The sequence below is a fragment of the Anopheles funestus genome (genome assembly GCF_943734845.2).
Source record: "Anopheles funestus chromosome X unlocalized genomic scaffold, idAnoFuneDA-416_04 X_unloc_59, whole genome shotgun sequence".
NCBI lineage: Eukaryota > Metazoa > Arthropoda > Insecta > Diptera > Culicidae > Anopheles > Anopheles funestus.
In genome coordinates, this window is record NW_026045186.1 from 110001 (window position 1) to 127500 (window position 17500).

The 17500-nt window shown below is 47.6% G+C and overlaps 1 long non-coding RNA gene and 1 other non-coding gene across 2 annotated transcripts in view; one reads left to right on the forward strand and one right to left on the reverse strand.

Moving 5' to 3' along the window:
- Window positions 1–17500, forward strand: part of LOC125773861 (uncharacterized) — a 70488-nt gene that overhangs the window by 32447 nt on the left and 20541 nt on the right. The window lies entirely within an intron of this gene.
- On the reverse strand, window positions 641–798 carry LOC125773874 (5.8S ribosomal RNA). The gene has a single exon (XR_007420434.1). It is a non-coding gene; the product is annotated as a 5.8S ribosomal RNA (ribosomal RNA).

The following is a 17500-nucleotide window of genomic DNA, read 5'->3' on the forward strand; positions in this document are numbered from 1 at the left end:
ACTTCACACACACACACACACGGATTGGGCAATTTACGGTCATTTTTGAATCAACGATGGCCCCCCCGAGCACGTTGTCCGAATATCACTCCAATAAGGACAACGAGTTCCGCTCGGCATCGTTTTGATTCGATCTCTCAACAACAACTCTCGGTCGACTTGGTCGACTTGGACCCACGATGTCTCCCCCCGAGCATGTCGAGCCAACTGCACCACTATTGTATTGGACAACATGTTCCCCTCGGGCATCGATGGGTTAATCATGCACCACTATTATAAAACCCTTTGACGTTTTCCCCCAAGCACGTTGATCCAGTATTACGACGGATACGGTCAACGAATTCTTGGACATCAAAGAGGTTTTCGATTGAATTTCCCCATGTTTCACAACGTACTCTTAGCGGTATCCTACGATACGTCTCACTCTATTTGTGTGTGTGCGCGTTTACGTGCGTGCGATTTATGCGGTTCACCCCTTTACTTTCAGCGCCCTGCGGTCCCAACAAAGGTCCCGAGCACGCCATTATGCACAGTGTGGAAGCGTGTTTCCCCCACGACACTAGACGGGCTGCTCGCCATAGTGTTCTATTGTGGCACGCTCCACCCTGAAGTTTGGTTTGTTGTATATCAAGGAATTGATAGGCACTCAAGAATGTGTGCATCGGCCGGGTTTAATCGTCCGACGCGCAATATGCGTTCAACTTATCGGTGTTCATGTGTCCTGCAGTTCACATTGTGACGCGCATTTAGCTGCGGTCTTCATCGATCCATGAGCCGAGTGATCCCCTGCCTAGGGTTTTATAGTAAGGTTCCCAATGTAACACAATCCCGGTGGTACGTCCAAAGACTAACTTTCTGACTAAGTTGTCTTTATTACCCAATAGTCCCAGGCCTTGTGACTTGTGGCTCATGTCTACGCCCATGGCCACCATTCGCTAAGATAGTTTTGAAGTCACTTTGAAGGCCCAGGAACAACTCTCTTAGCACATCGGTTAACCTGGCGCCGCAGTCAACTCATGTGCTTGGATCGGATCGAGCTATTGAGTATTGGGCCTGCATACTCGCTCATCCGTATCCTTTGCGTACCGCCCCATGGCCCTTGTATGTCTGCACCACAGTTCCTGTTCGTTCCGTGCCTATGGCCGGATACGTATTGCACATCGGTATACCTGTCGCTACTCAGGCAACTCGTGTGCGTGGATTGGATCGAGAACATGGTGTGTGCCCCATGTTATAATTGATAGTCCATATCCACTTTATAGGTTAAAGTCATAAGTTGTGATTGCACAACCATTCTTCATAAGAGTTTAATCACTCTTCAACTAACTTTCGTTCTGGTGTCTTGGTATCAAATCGCGTAAGACACAAGATTCTACTGGCCAAATAGAATCTAGCACATTGGTTAACCTGGCGCCGCAGTCAACTCATGTGCTTGGATCGGATCGAGCTATTGAGTATTGGGCCTGCATACTCGCTCATCCGTATCCTTTGCGTACCGCCCCATGGCCCCGTCCTTAGAGTTAATGACTAGTAGGCTTAACTCTTTGTATGTCTGCACCACAGTTCCCGTTCGTTCCGTGCCGTGGCCGGATACGTATTGCACATCGGTATACCTGTCGCTACTCAGGCAACTCGTGTGCGTGGATTGGATCGAGCTCATGGGGTGTGTAGAGATTCCATGTTATAATTGCAAGTCCATATCCACTTTATAGGTTAAAGTCATAAGTTGTGATTGCACAACCATACTTCATAAGAGTTTAATAACTCTTCAACTAACTTTCGTTCTGGTGTCTTGGTATCAAATCGCATAAGACACAAGATTCTACTGGCCAAATAGAATCTAGCACATTGGTTAACCTGGCGCCGCAGTCAACTCATGTGCTTGGATCGGATCGAGCTATTGAGTATTGGGCCTGCATACTCGCTCATCCGTATCCTTTGCGTACCGCCCCATGGCCCCGTCCTTAGAGTTAATGACTAATAGGCTTAACTCTTTGTATGTCTGCACCACAGTTCCCGTTCGTTCCGTGCCGTGGCCGGATACGTATTGCACAACAGTAGATACCATCACCTGACGTATCTAACACACCACTATTGTAACTCGTCGTCGAAGGACCTTTCAAGTGCCTGATGGCCAGGGGAGCTCTTACACGGCACGGAGACACAGTGATGCTCGCCCATCACAGTGTACAACGATCGAGTTTGCTTAAGTGTCTGGGTACCTACACACCAGACACAATGCAATGGCCACGGATCCACACAAGGCACATCACATGCAGAAAGCTTCACCAGATTATGACACATACCACACTCTTGTAACTCGTCGTCGAAGGGGCGTTCAAAGTGCCTTACGGCTAGGGGAGATCTAGCACGGCACGGAGACACAGTGATGGTTGCCCATCAAAGTGTACAACGATCGAGTTTGCTTTCCGTGCAAGCGTTCTAAGTGTCTGGGTACCTACACACCAGACACAATGCAATGGCCACGGATCCACACAAGGCACATCACATGCAGAAAGCTTCACCAGATTCTGACACATACCACACTCTTGTAACTCGTCGTCGAAGGGGCGTTCAAAGTGCCTTACGGCTAGGGGGGATCTAGCACGGCACGGAGACACAGTGATGGTCACCCATCAAAGTGTACAACGATCGAGTTTGCTTTCCGCGCAAGCGTTCTAAGTGTCTGGGTATCTAAGCACCAGACACAATGCAATGGCCACGGATCCACACAAGGCACATCACATGCAGAAAGCTTCACCAGATTCTGACACATACCACACACATGCAACTCGTCGTCGAAGGGGCGTTCAAGTGCCTTACGGCTAGGGGAGATCTAGCTCGGCACGGAGACACAGTGATGGTCACCCATCAAAGTGTACAACGAACGAGTTGGCTTTCAACAAATTCTGACACATAGCAAGCGAGCGACCGAGCTACACCGAAGGCAGCCCATGGTTGGTCACTCGCGGACGATCATCAGTAATGATCCTTCCGCAGGTTCACCTACGGAAACCTTGTTACGACTTTTACTTCCTCTAAATCATCAAGTTCGGTCAACTTCAGCCATGCCAGCTGCAGCTCACGAAGGAACCGCGGAAGGTAAGCCTCCAGAAACCTCACTAAATAATCCATCGGTAGTAGCGACGGGCGGTGTGTACAAAGGGCAGGGACGTAATCAGCACTAGCTAATGACTAGTGCTTACTAGAAATTCCAGGTTCATGGGGACCGTTGCAGTCCCCAATCCCGACTAGATGGGCATTTTAGTGATTTCCCGTTCCTCTCGGAATGGGGGCGCCTATTGGCGAGAACACGCTGCGACCCACATTGTAGCACGCGTGCAGCCCAGAACATCTAAGGGCATCACGGACCTGTTATCGCTCATTCTCAGCTTGCTAAACACAAGTTGTCCCGCTAAGCAGGGCAAACGTAGCCGACGACCGCCCGTGAAGGCGCCGCCCGGCTGTAACGTCAGGTGCGCCCGGAGGCGCACTGCTGACAGCGTTCTAGTTAGCATGTTTGAGTCACGTTCGTTATCGGAATTAACCAGACAAATCATTCCACGAACTAAGAACGGCCATGCACCACTACCCTTAAATTTGAGAAAGAGCTATCAATCTGTCTTACCTCGATAAGTTTGGACCTGGTAAATTTTCCCGTGTTGAGTCAAATTAAGCCGCAAGCTCCACTTCTTGTGGTGCCCTTCCGTCAATTCCTTTAAGTTTCAACTTTGCAACCATACTTCCCCCGGAACCCGATTTTGGTTTCCCGGAAGCGACTGAGAGCACCGAATAGGGGTAGCGTCTCCCAATTGCTAATTGGCATCGTTTACGGTTAGAACTAGGGCGGTATCTAATCGCCTTCGATCCTCTAACTTTCGTTCTTGATTAAAGAAAGCATCCATGGCAAACGCTTTCGCTTCAGTTGGTCCTACGACGGTCTACGAATTTCACCTCTCGCGCCGTAATACCAATGCCCCCAACTACTTCTGTTAATCATTACCTCTAGGTTTCTGACAAACCAACGAAATCGTATAAACCGAGGTCATATTCCATTATTCCATGCAAGATTATTCTCGGCCAACGCCAACCCCACGGGGGGGCCGGACGCTTTGTCTTAGCCTGCTTTGAGCACTCTAATTTGTTCAAGGTAAATGTGAGTATCTTGAGCACCATGAGGAGCCCGTGCCGGAGTTAACCGGTAGCACGGTACTCGTTCACAGAGTAACGCCCAAGTACACCATTGTGAGTCGCAGCCGTGAGCGCGCGCACGAACGGCCCCGGCGTGTAACCGGGCGCCCGTGGCGGTCACGTGTCTGGACGGGCAATCAACTTCGAACGTTTTAACCGCAACAACTTTAATATACGCTAGTGGAGCTGGAATTACCGCGGCTGCTGGCACCAGACTTGCCCTCCACTTGATCCTTGTTGAAGGATTTATACTCAACTCATTCCAATTATGGACCATCGTTAGAGAGGTCCATATTGTTATTTCTCGTCACTACCTCCCCGTACTGGGATTGGGTAATTTACGCGCCTGCTGCCTTCCTTGGATGTGGTAGCCATTTCTCAGGCTCCCTCTCCGGAATCGAACCCTGATTCCCCGTTACCCGTCGCAACCATGGTAGTCCTCTACACTACCATCAATAGTTGATAGGGCAGACATTTGAAAGATCTGTCGTCAGTCGACAAGCGACCATACGATCTGCGTCCTTATCCAGACTTCAACTCAAGCCGCCCGGAGGCGATTGGTTTAACTAATAAGTGCACCAGTTCAGCTACCCGCGAGGGCAACAGTCCCGGCATGTTGCATGTATTAGCTCTGGATTTTCCACAGTTATCCAAGTAACTAGTGGTAGGATGATCTTGTGAATTATAGCTGTTATACTGAGCCTTATGCGGTTTCACATTCATTTATGTTTGTACTTAGACATGCATGGCTTAACCTTTGAGACAAGCGTATATTACTGGTAGGATCAACCAGAATTCGTTCCACTACAGACACACACTCGCTTAGTGGGAAATAAATTTCCACACAACTCTCTCTCTCTAGAACCATATGGAATGGCTCTTTGGTGTTGGGTAAGGCACCAATTTGTTGGGGTGTAACGGTCACCACCAACTTTAAGTTTGTTAGGGCACAACGGAAACCACTAACTAAACTTTAGGAAACTAAATTTCCTCACACATTATCTCTCACCATATTAGCACTAGGTGCTATCCACGATTGTACAACGTTTCAACTCTTGAATCGACCGTAGGGCCGCGGAATTGCTTCCGGGCCCCTATTCTCGCTATTAATTGTTCATCTCTTTCAATACATCGAGTTCGTTCCATTGGGTAGTTCGCATGGCGAACGTTTTGATGCAGCCCCCTGGGGGACCACGGCACTTTACACCGGGTATGGTGTATGCGCAACCTACAGATAACAATAAACCCCTTATGCGTGTGTAAACCGATGTTGGGCTGCTCAACATCTTTCATGGTTACATCACTTGCACCAGAACCCACGGTGCCGATTTGGTAATATGTTGTACATTTACTCTCAAGATGTACGCTTCGGCCCCTTATTCAGGGGCTCAAGCTATTACCAGCAAGAACAATCCTCATCCAGACTTGAACTCGAAACACCCGGAGGCGAACGGTTTAACTAATAAGTGCACCAGTCTTGAATCCATGCGTCGGTGGAAACAATGCCGGCGTGTTGCATGTATTAGCTCTGAACTTAGCGAGTGATTGCCTTGCAGCTGTCATACTGAGCGTAGAGCGTGATTATCGCTCACTTGAACCATGTTGAATGGCTCTTTGGTGTAGGGTAAGGCACCAATTTGTTGGGGCGTAACGGTCACCACCAACTTAAGACTTGCTTATAGGTATTTCAACGTTTTCAACTCTTAAATCGACCGTGTTTCATTATCATCTCTTCTTCTTATTAAATGCATAGAGTTCGTTCCATTGGGTAGTTCGCGTGGCGAACGGTTTGATGCAGCCCCCCGGGGGGGACCACGGCACTTTACACCGGGCATGGTGTATGCGCAACCTACAGATCACCAATATATTTGTGATCGATAATGCACACTTCTTACACGACTGACCAGTCGACAGCGCTGCCTTCCTATTATGCGTGTGTAAACCGATGTTGGGCTGCTCAACATCTTTCACGGTTACATCACTTGCACCCGAACCCATGGTGCCGATTTGGTAATATGTTGTACATGGTCTCAAGATGTACGCTTCGACCCCTTATTCAGGGGCTCAAGCTATTACCAGCAAGAACAATCCTCATCCAGACTTGAACTCGAGTCACCCGGAGGCGAACGGTTTAACTAATAAGTGCACCAGTCTTGAATCCATGCGTCGGTGGAAACAATGCCGGCATGTTGCATGTATTAGCTCTGAACATAGCGAGTGATTGCCTTGCAGCTGTCGAACTGAGCGTAGAGCGTGATTATCGCTCACTTGAAAGGGTCAAGCCCTTTCGAGTCGTCCGGTTTTTACGCCAGACGACTCGGTTCACCATCTTTCGGGATACAAGTTGACTAAGTGGTACCACTACACTTATCAACTTTCGATTTGGTAATCCTCATCCAGCTTCCTTTCTGGAGGTCCCGAGGATTACCAATTGGGCTGTCATACTGAGCTCATATATTGGAGATCGATAATGCACACTTCTTACACGACTGACCAGTCGACAGCGCTGCCTTCCTATTATGCGTGTGTAAACCGATGTTGGGCTGCTCAACATCTTTCACGGTTACATCACTTGCACCAGAACCCACGGTGCCGATTTGGTAATATGTTGTACATTTACTCAAGATGTACGCTTCGGCCCCTTATTCAGGGGCTCAAGCTATTACCAGCAAGAACAATCCTCATCCAGACTTGAACTCGAAACACCCGGAGGCGAACGGTTTAACTAATAAGTGCACCAGTCTTGAATCCATGCGTCGGTGGAAACAATGCCGGCATGTTGCATGTATTAGCTCTGAACTTAGCGAGTGATTGCCTTGCAGCTGTCGAACTGAGCGTAGAATGTGATTATCGCTCACTTGAACCATGTTGAATGGCTCTTTGGTGTAGGGTAAGGCACCAATTTGTTGGGGCGTAACGGTCACCACCAACTTAAGACTTGCTTATAGGCATTTCAACGTTTTCAACTCTTAAATCGACCGTGTTTCATTATCATCTCTTCTTCTTATTAAATGCATCGAGTTCGTTCCATTGGGTAGTTCGCGTGGCGAACGGTTTGATGCAGCCCCCCGGGGGGGACCACGGCACTTTACACCGGGCATGGTGTATGCGCAACCTACAGATCACCAATATATTTGTGATCGATAATGCACACTTCTTACACGACTGACCAGTCGACAGCGCTGCCTTCCTATTATGCGTGTGTAAACCGATGTTGGGCTGCTCAACATCTTTCACGGTTACATCACTTGCACCCGAACCCATGGTGCCGATTTGGTAATATGTTGTACATGGTCTCAAGATGTACGCTTCGGCCCCTTATTCAGGGGCTCAAGCTATTACCAGCAAGAACAATCCTCATCCAGACTTGAACTCGAAACACCCGCAGGCGAACGGTTTAACTAATAAGTGCACCAGTCTTGAATCCATGCGTCGGTGGAAACAATGCCGGCGTGTTGCATGTATTAGCTCTGAACTTAGCGAGTGATTGCCTTGCAGCTGTCATACTGAGCGTAGAGCGTGATTATCGCTCACTTGAAAGGGTCAAGCCCTTTCGAGTCGTCCGGTTTTTACGCCAGACGACTCGGTTCACCATCTTTCGGGAAGGGACCGTCTCGGTCGCAAGCTGCTCCGGTCCCCAAACAACCTGCGACAAATGATAGGAAATGCCGACATCAATACGTGTTCAGTTTGGTTTATCGCTCATAGGTCTTTTTGACCATCGATCCCTGATTATAACTCTCAATTAAACAGTCAGGAGAGTAAGGCATGCCCATCGATATCTCATCGACAGGCGATACCGCAAGAACGGCCAACGACACATCAGGTGATCGATTATTGCTACGACTTTTGCTTAATCGTTTCCACTCCTTAGAGAAAGAAACCCCCGGGGACCGTCTCGGTCGCAAGCTGCTCCGGTCCCTAAACAACCTGCGACAAATGATAGGAAATGCCGACATCAATATGTGTTCAGTTTGGTTTATCGCTCATTGGTCTGTTTGACCATCGATCCCTGATTAAACTCTCAGTAATCCAGTCGGGAGAGTAAGGCATGCCCATCGATATCTCATCGACAGGCGATACCGCTTGAACGGCCAACGACACATCAGAGGATCGTATCTTGCTACAACTTTTGCTTAATCGTTTCTTCTCCTTGGAGAAAGAAACCCCCGGGGACCGTCTCGGCCGCAAGCTGCTCCGGTCCCTAAACAACCTGCGGCATCAAATGATAGGAAAAGCCGACATCAATACGTGTTCAGTTTGGTTTATCGCTCATTGGTCTTGTTTGACCATCGATCCCTGATTAATACTCTCAATTAGAAGGTCGGTAGAGTAAGGCATGCCCATCGATATCTCATCGACAGGCGATACCGCATGAACGGCCAACGACACATCAGAGGATCGTATCTTGCTACAACTCTTGCTTAATAGTTTCCACTCCTTGGAGAAAGAAACCCCCGGGGACCGTCTCGGCCGCAAGTTGCTCCGGTCCCTAAACAACCTGCGGCATCAAATGATAGGAAAAGCCGACATCAATACGTGTTCAGTTTGGTTTATCGCTCATAGGTCTGTTTGACCATCGATCCTAGAATTCAACTTTCGAGTAAGGCATGCCCGTCGATATCTCATCGATAGGCGATACCGGTAGAACGGCCAACGACACACATCTAGGATCGCATTTACTCTTCCTTGGATGGATAACCAATACCCTAGGACCGTTTCATCGCGAGCTGCTCCGGTCCTCAAACAACTCGCGAACCACCGATAGGATGATATTAGGAATGGCCGACTTTCATCCTTTAACTCTCAGTTCTGCTTACCAAAACATAGGTACTTGGACCTTAAAGACCACTATATGTTCCCCGATCGGGGGCAATCGGAACGTCTATCCATCATCAACATCGTTTCACTCATTCCGAACCACCAAATTGGACAGACAGTACCATATTCACCAACCGATTGCTTCAACTTCGCAAACTGTATGGTAAGTTCTACTAATTTCACATCTTACCATCGACTAATAGTGCATAAATCCACTTGGAAATCACTTTTCCTTGGTCCTCGGACCTTCTACGACAACGTCCAACAAATATCCGAAGTCGTTTCCCAACTTAGACCAAGCATTTCGTATCTTTACTTCTAATCGATTTTTTCTCGCATAATTGACGATCAAAATCTAAAAACCACATTTTGAGCCAGAAGCAGTCGTCCGATCGTCCTGGGGGTAGTCTCAATCGATTTAGAAGGGTCCAATTCATAAAGATACATACTCAGTCAAAATCATGCTTCTGGCTCACCTACCCCCTATATAGTAAACGAAAGCGTACAGGCGTGGAAAACGTGCCATTTTTCTCCATCACGGACTTTTTTTTTCTCGTTGCACCGACTCTAGTAAAAAAGTGAAATTTTTTACTAGTTACCAACTTTTGCAAATTATCATCGGATATCACTTTTTATGGTCTATAGTAAGTTCTTATCACGTTTTAGTAGTTTTTGAAAAAAAAATTTTTTTGAACTTTTCAAAATTTTTCAAAACAAAGTTTTTGTAGGCGGTTTTGTGTATGGAGGGTTACTAGTCTCGGGGTCACTGTTTGACCAAAAAACCACTATATATCATTCGAAAGGTAATTTCAAGGGCTACAAAAAATTGTTCTACGGCACCCCCCTCCGACGTCTAGTATTCGAGTTATTGGCCAAAAACCATCACTTGAGCGATTTTTCGTTCAGGGTACCCGACTCTAGTAAAAAAGTGAAATTTTTCTCGATTGACCAAGTGTTGCAAATGACCATCGGATTTCACTTTTTATGGTCTATAGTGAGTTCTGATCACGATTTGGTACTTTTTGAAAAAATTTTTTTGACGCACTTTTCAAAATTTTGCAAAACCAAAACTTTTTAGGCGGTTTTGTGTATGGAGGGTTACTAGTCTCGGGGTCACTGTTTGACCAAAAAACCACTATATATCATTCGAAAGGTAATTTCAAGGGCTACAAAAAATTGTTCTACGGCACCCCCCTCCGACGTCTAGTATTCGAGTTATTGGCCAAAAACCGCAACTATAGCGGTTTTTCGTACAGGGTACCCGACTCTAGTAAAATGATGCGATTTTTACTAGTCTAGGAACTTTTTGGTCAAAAAATCAAGTATATGTCATTCGATAGATAATTTCAAGGGCTACCAAAAATTGTTCCACGACACCCCCCTGCGACGTCTAGTATTCGAGTTATTAGCCAAAAACCGCAACTTAAGCGGTTTTTCGTCCAGGGTACCCGACTCTAGTAAAATGATGCGATTTTTACTAGTCTAGGGAACTTTTTGGCCAAAAATCAAGTATATGTCATTCGATAGATAATTTCAAGGGCTACCAAAAATTGTTCCACGACACCCCCCTCCGACGTCTAGTATTCGAGTTATTAGCCAAAAAACCGCAATTATAGCGGTTTTTCGTCCAGGGTACCCGACTCTAGTAAAATGATGCGATTTTTACTAGTCTAGGGAACTTTTTGGCCAAAAATCAAGTATATGTCATTCGATAGATAATTTCAAGGGCTACCAAAAATTGTTCCACGACACCCCCCTGCGACGTCTAGTATTCGAGTTATTAGCCAAAAACCGCAATTATAGCGGTTTTTCGTCCAGGGTACCCGACTCTAGTAAAATGATGCGATTTTTACTAGTCTAGGGAACTTTTTGGCCAAAAATCAAGTATATGTCATTCGATAGATAATTTCAAGGGCTACCAAAAATTGTTCCATGACACCCCCCTGCGACGTCTAGTATTCGAGTTATGGGCCAAAAACCATTCATACTTGAGCATTTTGCTCATTTTGCCTGTACGGGTACCGGGGACTAGTAAAATCAGGCCAATTTTACTAGAGTAGGGGTCCTTTTTGGTCAAAAAAAACAACTTTTGCTCGTTCGATAGGGAATCGATAGGGCAACAAAAAATCGTTCTACGACCCCCCCTTCCGATGTCTAGTATTCGAGTTATGGGCCAAAAACAGTTTATAGCTAATTTTTCACTCGATTTTTCACCAAGTATCGCACATTACTCCGGTTCTATACATTGGATCGTCAATCTTTAAGATTTTATGGGTAGTTCCAACTGTTTGCTACATTTCATCCATACATCACCAACCGATTCAATGTCTGTGCTAGAAGTTATTAGAGGAATAAAAAAATTTACCCTTGGCTTTGGACCGTACAATTTTACCCATTTTTGGCCCATATTTGCCCCATAGCTCCGCCGGTATCCAAGATATGGCCACACTTTCTTCTGGCCATGGGTAGATGGCACTTGTGGCTAGATTTCTTCCATGCACCACTAATCGCTACCATGTCTGTGGCCGGAGCTATTCACGAAAGCGCCTTGCGCACTTGGTCGGATTTTTGGTCCACCTGGCACCATTTTTGGCCCATATTTGCCCCATAGCTCCGCCGGTATCCAAGATAGCGCCACACTTTCTTCTGGCCATGGGTAGATGGCACTTGTGGCTAGATTTCTTCCATGCACCACTAATCGCTACCATGTCTGTGGCCGGAGCTATTCGACGAACAACCATCGCATTTACCTAGGTACTTTTTCGGATTTTTGGTCCAACTTGCACCATTTTTGGCCCATATTTGCCCCATAGCTCCGCCGGTATCCAAGATATGGCCACACTTTCTTCTGGCCATGGGTAGATGGCACTTGTGGCTAGATTTCTTCCATGCACCACTAATCGCTACCATGTCTGTGGCCGGAGCTATTCGACGAACAACCATCGCATTTACCTAGGTACTTTTTCGGATTTTTGGTCCAACTTGCACCATTTTTGGCCCATATTTGCCCCATAGCTCCGCCGGTATCCAAGATATGGCCACACTTTCTTCTGGCCATGGCTAGATGGCACTTGTGGCTAGATTTCTTCCATGCACCACTAATCGCTACCATGTCTGTGGCCGGAGCTATTCACGAAAGCGCCTCGCGCACTTGGTCGGATTTTTGGTCCAACTTCACCATTTTTGGCCCATATTTGCCCCATAGCTCCGCCGGTATCCAAGATAGCGCCACACTTTCTTCTGGCCATGGGTAGATGGCACTTGTGGCTAGATTTCTTCCATGCACCACTAATCGCTACCATGTCTGTGGCCGGAGCTATTCACGAAAGCGCCTCGCGCACTTGGTCGGATTTTTGGTCCAACTTGCACCATTTTTGGCCCATATTTGCCCCATAGCTCCGCCGGTATCCAAGATATGGCCACACTTTCTTCTGGCCATGGGTAGATGGCACTTGTGGCTAGATTTCTTCCATGCACCACTAATCGCTACCATGTCTGTGGCCGGAGCTATTCGACGAACAACCATCGCATTTACCTAGGTACTTTTTCGGATTTTTGGTCCAACTTGCACCATTTTTGGCCCATATTTGCCCCATAGCTCCGCCGGTATCCAAGATATGGCCACACTTTCTTCTGGCCATGGGTAGATGGCACTTGTGGCTAGATTTCTTCCATGCACCACTAATCGCTACCATGTCTGTGGCCGGAGCTATTCACGAAAGCGCCTCGCGCACTTGGTCGGATTTTTGGTCCACCTGGCACCATTGTTGGCCCGTATTTGCCCCATAGCTCCGCCGGTATCCAAGATATGGCCACACTTTGTTCTGGCCATGGGTAGATGGCACTTGTGGCTAGATTTCTTCCATGCACCACTAATCGCTACCATGTCTCTGGCCGGAGCTATTCGACGAACAACCATCGCATTTACCTAGGTACTTTTTCGGATTTTTGGTCCAACTTGCACCATTTTTGGCCCATATTTGCCCCATAGCTCCGCCGGTATCCAAGATATGGCCACACTTTCTTCTGGCCATGGGTAGATGGCACTTGTGGCTAGATTTCTTCCATGCACCACTAATCGCTACCATGTCTGTGGCCGGAGCTATTCACGAAAGCGCCTCGCGCACTTGGTCGGATTTTTGGTCCAACTTGCACCATTTTTGGCCCATATTTGCCCCATAGCTCCGCCGGTATCCAAGATATGGCCACACTTTCTTCTGGCCATGGGTAGATGGCACTTGTGGCTAGATTTCTTCCATGCACCACTAATCGCTACCATGTCTGTGGCCGGAGCTATTCGACGAACAACCATCGCATTTACCTAGGTACTTTTTCGGATTTTTGGTCCAACTTGCACCATTTTTGGCCCATATTTGCCCCATAGCTCCGCCGGTATCCAAGATATGGCCACACTTTCTTCTGGCCATGGCTAGATGGCACTTGTGGCTAGATTTCTTCCATGCACCACTAATCGCTACCATGTCTGTGGCCGGAGCTATTCACGAAAGCGCCTCGCGCACTTGGTCGGATTTTTGGTCCAACTTCACCATTTTTGGCCCATATTTGCCCCATAGCTCCGCCGGTATCCAAGATAGCGCCACACTTTCTTCTGGCCATGGGTAGATGGCACTTGTGGCTAGATTTCTTCCATGCACCACTAATCGCTACCATGTCTGTGGCCGGAGCTATTCACGAAAGCGCCTCGCGCACTTGGTCGGATTTTTGGTCCAACTTGCACCATTTTTGGCCCATATTTGCCCCATAGCTCCGCCGGTATCCAAGATATGGCCACACTTTCTTCTGGCCATGGGTAGATGGCACTTGTGGCTAGATTTCTTCCATGCACCACTAATCGCTACCATGTCTGTGGCCGGAGCTATTCGACGAACAACCATCGCATTTACCTAGGTACTTTTTCGGATTTTTGGTCCAACTTGCACCATTTTTGGCCCATATTTGCCCCATAGCTCCGCCGGTATCCAAGATATGGCCACACTTTCTTCTGGCCATGGGTAGATGGCACTTGTGGCTAGATTTCTTCCATGCACCACTAATCGCTACCATGTCTGTGGCCGGAGCTATTCACGAAAGCGCCTCGCGCACTTGGTCGGATTTTTGGTCCACCTGGCACCATTGTTGGCCCGTATTTGCCCCATAGCTCCGCCGGTATCCAAGATATGGCCACACTTTGTTCTGGCCATGGGTAGATGGCACTTGTGGCTAGATTTCTTCCATGCACCACTAATCGCTACCATGTCTCTGGCCGGAGCTATTCGACGAACAACCATCGCATTTACCTAGGTACTTTTTCGGATTTTTGGTCCAACTTGCACCATTTTTGGCCCATATTTGCCCCATAGCTCCGCTGGTATCCAAGATATGGCCACACTTTCTTCTGGCCATGGGTAGATGGCACTTGTGGCTAGATTTCTTCCATGCACCACTAATCGCTACCATGTCTGTGGCCGGAGCTATTCACGAAAGCGCCTCGCGCACTTGGTCGGATTTTTGGTCCAACTTGCACCATTTTTGGCCCATATTTGCCCCATAGCTCCGCCGGTATCCAAGATATGGCCACACTTTCTTCTGGCCATGGGTAGATGGCACTTGTGGCTAGATTTCTTCCATGCACCACTAATCGCTACCATGTCTGTGGCCGGAGCTATTCGACGAACAACCATCGCATTCACCTTCTCGTTGCACTTCTTCGGGAATTTGGTGCAACCAAGTTTTCACTATAACTTGGTCATTTTCCGTCCATCGGACATGCGGTTTTGGGTGTCGATACTTGACACCGCACGCTACAATATGTTCCTCCACGACCATGTGGTCCGATGCTTCCAACAGGAGCTATTCGAGGATTACCGATTTTTCACCATTAAAAATGCTCAATTTTGAACCAACTTTTGCCTATAACTCAGGCTGTATCGATCGGATCTTCAATCTTGAAAAAGTTTTGGATAGGTGGCATCAAATGCTACATTTCGTTCTTCCACGTCAACTTTGTCCGATGTCTAGCAAAAAAGTTATTCGCGAACCAAGTCCAGAACCCATGCAATGGCTGCCCACATTGCATACATCACGGCGGTTAACTCTCGTTACTCTATACCGAGGACTTGGTACATTTTCAGGCATTCGTTGCTACTTCTCGGTTCATGATATTCGTTTACGGTCTTCACTAGGGCATTTGGTGCTCCTTATCGGTTCATGATATTCGTTTACGGTCTTCACTAGGGCATTTGGTGCTCCTTATCGGTTCATGATATTCGTTTACGGTCTTCACTAGGGCATTTGGTGCTCCTTATCGGTTCATGATATTCGTTTACGGTCTTCACTAGGGCATTTGGTGCTCCTTATCGGTTCATGATATTCGTTTACGGTCTTCACTAGGGCATTTGGTGCTCCTTATCGGTTCATGATATTCGTTTACGGTCTTCACTAGGGCATTTGGTGCTCCTTATCGGTTCATGATATTCGTTTACGGTCTTCACTAGGGCATTTGGTGCTCCTTCTCGGTTCATGATATTCGTTTACGGTCTTCACTAGGGCATTTGGTACTGGGCTTCCCACTTTCTACTGATCGATCCATACTCACTTGCGTGCACCTAGCCTAGGAAGGTTTCCTTGGGCTTCCCATCTTTCTACTGATCGATCCATACTCACTTGCGTGCACCTAGCCTAGGAAGGTTTCCTATGGCTTCCCATCTTTCTACTGATCGATCCATACTCACTTGCGTGCACCTAGCCTAGGAAGGTTTCCTATGGCTTCCCATCTTTCTACTGATCGATCCATACTCACTTGCGTGCACCTAGCCTAGGAAGGTTTCCTTGGGCTTCCCATCTTTCTACTGATCGATCCATACTCACTTGCGTGCACCTAGCCTAGGAAGGTTTCCTATGGCTTCCCATCTTTCTACTGATCGATCCATACTCACTTGCGTGCACCTAGCCTAGGAAGGTTTCCTTGGGCTTCCCATCTTTCTACTGATCGATCCATACTCACTTGCGTGCACCTAGCCTAGGAAGGTTTCCTATGGCTTCCCATCTTTCTACTGATCGATCCATACTCACTTGCGTGCACCTAGCCTAGGAAGGTTTCCTTGGGCTTCCCATCTTTCTACTGATCGATCCATACTCACTTGCGTGCACCTAGCCTAGGAAGGTTTCCTATGGCTTCCCATCTTTCTACTGATCGATCCATACTCACTTGCGTGCACCTAGCCTAGGAAGGTTTCCTATGGCTTCCCATCTTTCTACTGATCGATCCATACTCACTTGCGTGCACCTAGCCTAGGAAGGTTTCCTTGGGCTTCCCATCTTTCTACTGATCGATCCATACTCACTTGCGTGCACCTAGCCTAGGAAGGTTTCCTTGGGCTTCCCATCTTTCTACTGATCGATCCATACTCACTTGCGTGCACCTAGCCTAGGAAGGTTTCCTATGGCTTCCCATCTTTCTACTGATCGATCCATACTCACTTGCGTGCACCTAGCCTAGGAAGGTTTCCTATGGCTTCCCATCTTTCTACTGATCGATCCATACTCACTTGCGTGCACCTAGCCTAGGAAGGTTTCCTTGGGCTTCCCATCTTTCTACTGATCGATCCATACTCACTTGCGTGCACCTAGCCTAGGAAGGTTTCCTTGGGCTTCCCATCTTTCTACTGATCGATCCATACTCACTTGCGTGCACCTAGCCTAGGAAGGTTTCCTTGGGCTTCCCATCTTTCTACTGATCGATCCATACTCACTTGCGTGCACCTAGCCTAGGAAGGTTTCCTATGGCTTCCCATCTTTCTACTGATCGATCCATACTCACTTGCGTGCACCTAGCCTAGGAAGGTTTCCTATGGCTTCCCATCTTTCTACTGATCGATCCATACTCACTTGCGTGCACCTAGCCTAGGAAGGTTTCCTTGGGCTTCCCATCTTTCTACTGATCGATCCATACTCACTTGCGTGCACCTAGCCTAGGAAGGTTTCCTTGGGCTTCCCATCTTTCTACTGATCGATCCATACTCACTTGCGTGCACCTAGCCTAGGAAGGTTTCCTTGGGCTTCCCATCTTTCTACTGATCGATCCATACTCACTTGCGTGCACCTAGCCTAGGAAGGTTTCCTATGGCTTCCCATCTTTCTACTGATCGATCCATACTCACTTGCGTGCACCTAGCCTAGGAAGGTTTCCTATGGCTTCCCATCTTTCTACTGATCGATCCATACTCACTTGCGTGCACCTAGCCTAGGAAGGTTTCCTTGGGCTTCCCATCTTTCTACTGATCGATCCATACTCACTTGCGTGCACCTAGCCTAGGAAGGTTTCCCTTTGGTACCGACTTCCATCTACGCACTCGATATAACCTAGGTACTTGGTACCGATGATGGTTAACACTCAAGCATTTCTTGCATCCTGCGTGCAAGGTACCAATTTTCACTTCTCAGGTGCGTTTATGAGCCCGCATTAATCCAATATCGCTCTGATGGCCTT